This window comes from Aphelocoma coerulescens, chromosome 2, assembly GCF_041296385.1.
Source record: "Aphelocoma coerulescens isolate FSJ_1873_10779 chromosome 2, UR_Acoe_1.0, whole genome shotgun sequence".
Lineage (NCBI taxonomy): Eukaryota > Metazoa > Chordata > Aves > Passeriformes > Corvidae > Aphelocoma > Aphelocoma coerulescens.
In genome coordinates, this window is record NC_091015.1 from 7,062,422 (window position 1) to 7,070,203 (window position 7,782).

The 7,782-nt window shown below is 42.6% G+C and overlaps 1 long non-coding RNA gene across 2 annotated transcripts; it reads left to right on the top strand.

Moving 5' to 3' along the window:
- Positions 1–854: 854 nt before the first annotated feature.
- LOC138105594 (uncharacterized) lies at positions 855–4,868 on the top strand. Of its 2 annotated transcripts, none has more exons than XR_011148547.1 (3): positions 855–917; positions 1,041–1,219; positions 2,381–4,868. It is a non-coding gene; the product is annotated as an uncharacterized lncRNA (long non-coding RNA). The 2 variants fall into 2 exon arrangements; XR_011148548.1 differs by having other exon boundaries at positions 862–917; positions 1,008–1,219.
- The last annotated feature ends 2,914 nt before the right edge of the window (positions 4,869–7,782 follow it).

Genomic DNA, 7,782 nt, shown 5'->3' on the forward strand with positions numbered 1-7,782 from the left:
GGAGTTTATTTCAACATCAAACTCCTTTTATTTTTGGCTTGTAAAAGGTGGAGGTTTGAATAGTGGCTCTTGGAGGATAACAGGCAGTCTTCATGCAGAGTTAACAGGGGGTTTGTAATTGTCCTTAACAAATGGGCAAACATCCATCCATTCAATACATTGTATTGATGTAGTTAAAAGAGAATATTTTGCAGGAAATTGTGTCAACTTAGAGTAGGGCATTGAAAAGGTTTTTGAATCACTTAGTTTCTTTTCACTTTCTCTTCCTTGTCAAGAATAGGAGGGTAAAGGGAGGGCAAAGTCCCTTCAAGCCAGAAGGGGCTGACCAGTCAGAGGTGTGGGGGGCTGATCACCTGCTGGGGGGCTGTGTCATCAAGCACTGCACACTGGAGGGACCTGCTCAAGCTGATGGGTCATATGTTTCTCATCCTTTACCTTGATTTCCACTTCAAGCTGACCAAATAAACAGTTAAAAATGCAATTCAGGACTCAGAAGCTGCTACAGGAACTCTTCAGTAGCCTAATGCAAGTCTTCTTAGAATCACCTGATTTTAGGGAGTGAAAGCTCACGGCTCAGCACTTTGTGAAAATGAGGAAGGTCTTTTGGGCTGGTTGTCCAGTAACTGAAGTGTTCAGAAGAACTGATCTGGTTTCAAGAATCTTGGCTTAAAACATCTTTTTGCTATTCCTTTTCCATCTAAGCAAATGCTTTAGTTGCCTCGGGGATACTGTGTGTCTGTGTTGTGCATCTATCGTGCTAAAAAGTAGTTCACACAGAACAAAAATGAAAACTAAGGCTGCTTGGGAGTTTTTCCACCAAAATTAACCATTGAAAAATACTGTGTTTTCATCCCAGGAAGGGCAGAGTGGATTTCCTCAGCTCCTCAAAGAATAAAACCCAACGGTTTTCTTAAGTGGTAAGGGAAGTGTTTAATATTTTTTGTTGAAAAGTTTTAATGATTTGATTTCAAATACTGTTGTGCCATATAAAAATTCTTATTTGGTAGCTCCCAGTCTCCTTATGCTTCTCTGATGTCCAGGATCCACTGAGGAACTGCAGAGCCAATGCTGGGTTTCTGGTGCTTCTCCAAAAGACAACAGTTCTGCAACAGGACAGGTGAAGAGCAACTGAGAAGTCCAAGGATACAGACTTGGATTACTGCTCCTATGAGCAACTCTGTGACAGTCATTGCACCTCCACTTCATTTATTTTAACAAGGTATTGTGGATCTAAAAATTTTAACTTTTAAAAAATTTTATGCTTTTCAGTTTTTGTTTTTCTTTTTCAAAGATATTCCAAAACAAAAAATCCCCTTCAGTTTGCTCTAAGGAGAAACTGAAGTAGTATCTAGTAAACTTTTTTTTTTTTTAAAGTTAGTATGGACTTTGTGCAGCTGTAAGAAATGACCTTAACTTTCAAAACATGTAAGTGGTGACCAGTGCAAGGGTCAGCAACGCTGTTTGAACATCCTGTCATCCAGCTCAGTCATGTTGCACTGCCTCGTGGTCAGCAGGATTTTAGCATCACTGCCAAAAGCCCTCTCATCCATGTGAATAGCACTAGAGCTTTAACTAGATAGATGCCCTTCATTTTCAGTGCAGATATCCCAATCTTTCATCTGCTTCACACAGCTTTCTCCCTCTGCAAAGGTAAGATTTGAATAAAATTATTTCTCTTTGATTTATTAAATTAAATGGGCTCATGTAGCCTTAATCTAGCCTGAAGAATATTTGATGGCAGGGTTTATTGGATGATTTTTCTTATGTTTATAATCTATATAAATTATGCAATATTTTTGTAACATGTCATGTATCATGATGTGATTTAATATCCCATATATATTCTGGTGCCTGAAAGTAATGTGGAGAGATGTCTTTGAAAGGCCATTAAGTATAAATAAATTAGAGTGAGAGCTAGAGTGGTGCTGATGAATAACATTCCTCAATAAGGAGACCTCGTAGACTAAATGGAATGAGTAAATTATTACTTAATAATGCCATGCTTAAAACATTCCTAATAGTTACAGCATTCACCTGGGAGTGTTCATGCATCTGCCCAAAGAACTGCTTATCCAGCAGCTGCATAGCATAAAATAAAATGCAGTTCCAGAAGCAGGCACAAACCCCAGAAATACTGAAAAGAAAAAAGCTCTTAGAACCAAAACTGTGGATGTTCACCCCGGACATGTGTTCTCTGGCCTTGTAAGCCCTGATTTCTCCACTGGGCAAGTTCACAACTTTCAAGGGATGCCTCATCTGGCGCTTTCTGGTGTTCAGTGAATTTAGAGCCTGTGGGACCTACAAAACATAAAAGTGAGGTTGGCTGTTTTCTAACTAACTTGGGTGTTTTGCTTCCACTAAATTCCTTTACCAAATCCAGCAGGTTATCTGTCCTCCATGGGTGTGAGAGCAGCTGCTTGGCTGACCTGCAGGTGGAAGAAAATATGGATGATCCAGGCAGCTGAAAGGACTCAGTGGATCAGCAGCCGAGCCAAAAGCAAAGCCTGGATCCCACATTCCATGCCTGTGCTCAAGTGTTTGAGAAGCTACATCCTCCTGAATGATGATAATGGGATGAGATAGGCAGGCAGGGAAAGGCAGGAGGAGTATTGGAGGAGAGGAGTTCAGCATTGTAGGGTTACTTGTTATTTGCTTTTTAAGCTCTCTTTCACCATCACACCTTGGGTGAACAACAGGCCAGGTAAAAGAATATTTGGAAATTGTAGCTGAGGAGACAGGATGGACTTGGTTGACATGAGAGCTGCTGTGAGTGCACAGGTGAAACAAGACCAAGTTTCTCCTTGGAAAGAGCTCCACAAGTGCGGAGTTTTTTGGCTCTCACACTGCAGTAACCACTGGACTCTGCCTAGCAGGCTGCTGCTGCCTGAGAGCTCAGCGAGGGTTTCCTCGGGCCATGCCATCAGTCGCACCCCGGAGTCCATTTCGGACAGCCCTGAGATCTGGCTCCAGCACACAGCAGGGTTACAGGGCAGTGGGTGGTAAAGAAGGTAGAGAAGGGTCTCTCATGAGGGTTTGAGATGGCTTTAATCACACCTTGTCCCCACGATGTTCAGAGGTAGAGAGACCATGGGGTCTGGGTGCGGGGTGGTTTTGTCAAGGGGCCCAGGGGTGGTCCCTGGGCGGGGTTGGGGTACAGAACAAACAGGGAGAAACCAAGGGAGTGTCCAAGGCTAGGGAGGGAACAAGGGGAACATACAGAATCACAGGGTTAACAGGCCACCACATCACACCCTTTTGAGAGTCTCACTGGGTCAGCTTGTTTCAGGGATAGTTTTGCCACCAGTCAGGCCTGCAGGCTGCAGGGGTTGCAGAGATGCCATGAACTGGCTTTGAATGCACGGAACTGAAATTCATCCTTCTTGAGGAGAGGATATTGGGCCAAGCTGGGCTCTGTGTTGACAACAGCAGCAGCTTGGGTATTCTTCCTATTACAGTCAACATGGATAAGTCATGATAGAGTCTGCTGAGCAAGGATTTCTCTTCATGATCAAGGCTTTGAGGCACTCAAAACACCTCTTTTTCCCTGCCTGTTGACAAATCTGGAAGTCTATGGAGATGTCTCTGTTCTGGGGAGGTTTAATGTTTACATCAGTGTTACTCTACACTGGCATCTTCCCCATCATTGCCTTATCGTTGATTAACCTCCACTGTGGTAACAATGAGAGTGGAGATGGTCTCTTTGCAGTTTCAGTGCAGAGCCACAGAACACAGCGTGGCCAGAACAAGTCCAAGTGCTGTTGGGGTTATTCCTGCTTTCCAGAGTTTTGCTGAGTCCACACCAGTCCCAGAAGCACAGCTGCAGTAGGAGATGCTCTTGTCTGCACCACGTGTGTGCTGGTGGTTTTTAATCTAAATTGGAGACTTTTTATCTAAAATGGAGACTGAAAGATCCCGTGAGCCACCTCTGTGTTGCTGTCATGAGAAGAACTCTAACAATCAAACCAAACTCTGCATTAACTGTGTCCACTTGAGTGGATTCAAAAAGCTCAGTCAGGCTCCTGGCTATGACTAAACCATCTAATTATAGCCTTCCCGTGCTGTGCTTTTTGCATTCATTCCTGATCCATCATTGCATTGATTTTTGGAATTGTGTTCTTTAGCACTCCATGGTCTCAATTTTCACATCCTCCTTGTCTCCTGTGCTCTCAATTTCTCTGCCCTCACTGTGTGTTGACTGCTCATCTTTCTGTTTTCCTTAAATCAGGCTTTTAACCACAATTCCCTTCTGGGGTGGAGGGCAAGGTGAACCTTGATGGTTTCTGCAGTACTTTGAACTCTGTACAAGTGCCAGCTCACGTTTTGGTTTCTGTGTCCCTGTACAGTGGCTTTGACCCGTACAAAATGGATGTGCTTCTCTGGTTACGTCACAAGTGATGTGAAAAATTACAGAGTGATGAGGTCTTGGACTAACCTCAGTCAGCTTCCTACTGAATATACTGGAGAAGGAAATCAGTGGTGTTGTGTCTTTGCCATGTTATTGAGAAAACTTCAAAACCCCTGCAGTTCACAGAGCAGTGCTACCATGCCCCAGACAGCTCAAATTTAGATCAAAACAGGCTCCTGGGAAGAACTTAAAGTATTAAGAAATATTTCAAAGGTCCTCATCGAAGTCTAACCTGAAACTTGGAACTAGATGAGTTTAACAGTCTTGGCAGTTCTGTGTTTTTACTTTGAGTTTTGTGACAGTGGATATTTCTTCAAAAGACTCAGCTTTTGGAGTCAGAATAAATATGTAAAGCTCTGGATTTCAGTTTTGACTTTCACTCAGCTTTACAGAGTTCATCTGCAAAGTATGAATTAGAAGAAATCAAAAAGTCCTCCACACATTATTAAATTTTGTGACATAATTTTGGCTTTAAAGTTTTGTTTTGTTTTTAAGTCTTATGTCATGATTGCATGGATTTCCTTGCATGCATTTTGCATAGCTTTAGCTCAGCTCCAAAGACAGATTACTAAACGTTCCCAAAAAGTATGACTGAGACGCCTTTTTAATACTCTTTTCAGCCAAGCTTATGTATAATCCTTTTCAAAGTGTAAAATGCCAAGGGATGTTTATATGCTACAGCTTATGTGACAGTATATTGTTGTTCCTTCACACTTCACTAAACAGTCTACGAATACTAATCTGTAAATCATTCACTTTTCTCACAGGCACTAGAAAACTCTGTGCTGTTTGTGGCATTGTCTGTTCTTTTCTAGATATTGAAGCCACTTCAGTTTAAAAAACAACAGACTAACGATTTCACTGTTGGTTTTCTGCAGAAATTAGGGCCTTCATTGAAACAAGGGCCAAAATGATGGTGGACACCACAGGGTTGCACAAATATGTCCTGCATCAGGGATGTTGGAAGTAGATGGGCAGAGGTGGGATCTCCCTCAGTGCAGGAGCACTGAAGGGCAGAGAGGAATGGTGGGTGGATTTTTTTGTTTGTTTTGTTTTTGTTTTGTTTTCTGTTTTTTTTTCCCCCCAGGATCATGTTGAGAGAGCAGAGTTTCTCTTAGCAGAGTTTGATATTGAATCAATTTCTCCCAACTTTCAAAGGCTGCACCACCACTATGCATTCAGTATTTCCTTTCAAAGACTAGTAAACATCAACATGCTAGCTCACATTTTTGAAATCAAAAACCTTTTTCCATGAACTCTTCCTGATATCTCAGTTGGAAACTGCTCTTTGCTATAGAGAAGGGAGGTCCAGTGCCATGAGGTTTGTTTTGGTTTTAGTGGAGAATGGAGATGCCCATGAGTGGGGCAGGCATTAAGTGGAAAAATGATCAGTGTCATACATAAAATCCCTATTAGTGCTTGGTCTTCGCATATTAAGTGTTTTAATTAATTTTGAGTTAAATATTTTTAAATTGGATGTTAAAATTAACCCATCAGCCCAGGTACACAAATCAAGTTTTATTACTTTGGTTTTCACTTGTTCCAAGCTGTTCATTTGTGCCCTTCCCAGTAAAAATCCCCAGTTAAAAGTTCCCCAGTTAAAATCCCTTTTCAAACATTTATCACTTGTACACCATAAGAGCTATCTTTCCTATGTTTACTGTATACTTTTACAAGTGTTTTAAGATGTGTTGGATGTATTTTTTTTATGTTTTTACTTGTACTTTGGTTTCAAAGAAGATTTCAAAACCCCAGTTCCAACAAACAGCACAGCCCCCACAGCCATTAAGCTGTGGAGCCCTGTAAGCTAACCTGAATTTCAATGATTGGTGGACAGAGATAATCTGTCAAAGGGAAAACACCAATCACCTTAAACCAAAGGGGCGGGCTGTGGGCGGACTGTGGGCGGAGCAAAAGCTATAAAAGGGAGCAAAAGAAAGACACGCCCCCTCTCATTTTCCCTTCCTCTCCAGCTTGCTAAGTTCAGTGCTGGAGAAACCTACTCCTTTTCAGGGGCCTTTAGAAATATATATTTCTTTTTTGACCAGCCTAGCACTGCAAGCCTTTTTTTTCTCTACCTGAGGTTCAGTGCTGTCTAAGCCTGAAGATCTCGAATCACTGCGCTCCTGGGGCATACCTCCTGAGCCACTAGGATCCCAAATTTTTAATTTTTGCAATTTTTCAATTTTTCTGTTTTAATAAATTGTTTTAATTTCTACTAAGAGTTGTCTCATTCCTCACAATCAGGAGACTTTCCTTGTGTCTCTCTTGCCAGGGAATAAGACAAAATGTGCCCTATAGTGAAAACAGACTCCCTGCCTGCTCCAGCTGACTGGTTAATGAATGGAGAGGGGGATTCTCCTCAGAAAGGGCAGTGAGGTTGTGTCTTCTGCTTTACTTCAGAACAAAACTGATAAACTCAGTGGCACAACACTCCCATGATCAGTCTGTGAAATGCAAAGAATTTGTTGAGCAAGAAAGAGAGAAAAGAGTACAGATACTTCACCTGCTCCATATAGTTGCCAGAAGGATTTGCCATGGATTTGAAATCTCTTTGGGCAGTTTTGCTTGCCTCTTTTTTTTCCCCAAATTTCTTCTTCTCACTTGTACAACTGCAAATAAGTCCAGGGACTTCCGCATGTCTCCATGCAACAAACCATGCTGAGAGAGTATAATGATGCCAGGGCCCATCAAATATCCAACTCGAAGTCTATTAATTGGGTTTATTAGCAGACAGTTTGCTTGGGAAGGTATGAAAACCAAACCACTTGAACGGAGCAGTCAGAGCAGGAAACTTCAAATCTTAATTAGCACAAAAAGGTAAAAGCCATCCTAGGGCTGTAGCAGGGAATAGTGATGATGGGGTGTTTGGTGCTGAGCATGCTTGACAGATCAGCCAGGGTGCCAGCACCCACTGCCCACAGAGATTGGTGGGACACTTGTCCCTGAGAGGGGCTCACTGGCAGCACTTGGAGCTAAAGAGAAGCAGACACTGCAGGATTAAGGAGCAGAGTATGGTCATTACAACAGGAGAGCTGCCTGAGGGGGCAAAACTGACACTGACAAGGTGGTTTGTGCCCTGAGAGACTTGTTTGCCTGATAAAACAAGACCTTAGATGGCCACTCATCTCAAAACCAGTGTGCCCTGCTGACAGGGAGGGATGTTTGACAACACACGGCAGCATTGGGTCCTCTCTCCTGCCTCAGAGCTGAAACCAATTGCTTATAACCAAGTCTGCCTTTTAACTACACTTCATTCTGCTGTCAGCCTCCGTGGCGGGCTCCTCACCTCTATTTTAGCCACAGGGCTAGAAGATGCAGCCAGTTAAACGTGGGCTATTTGCCCTTCAGAAATGAAGGAGCTGGGCTTCTCCAAA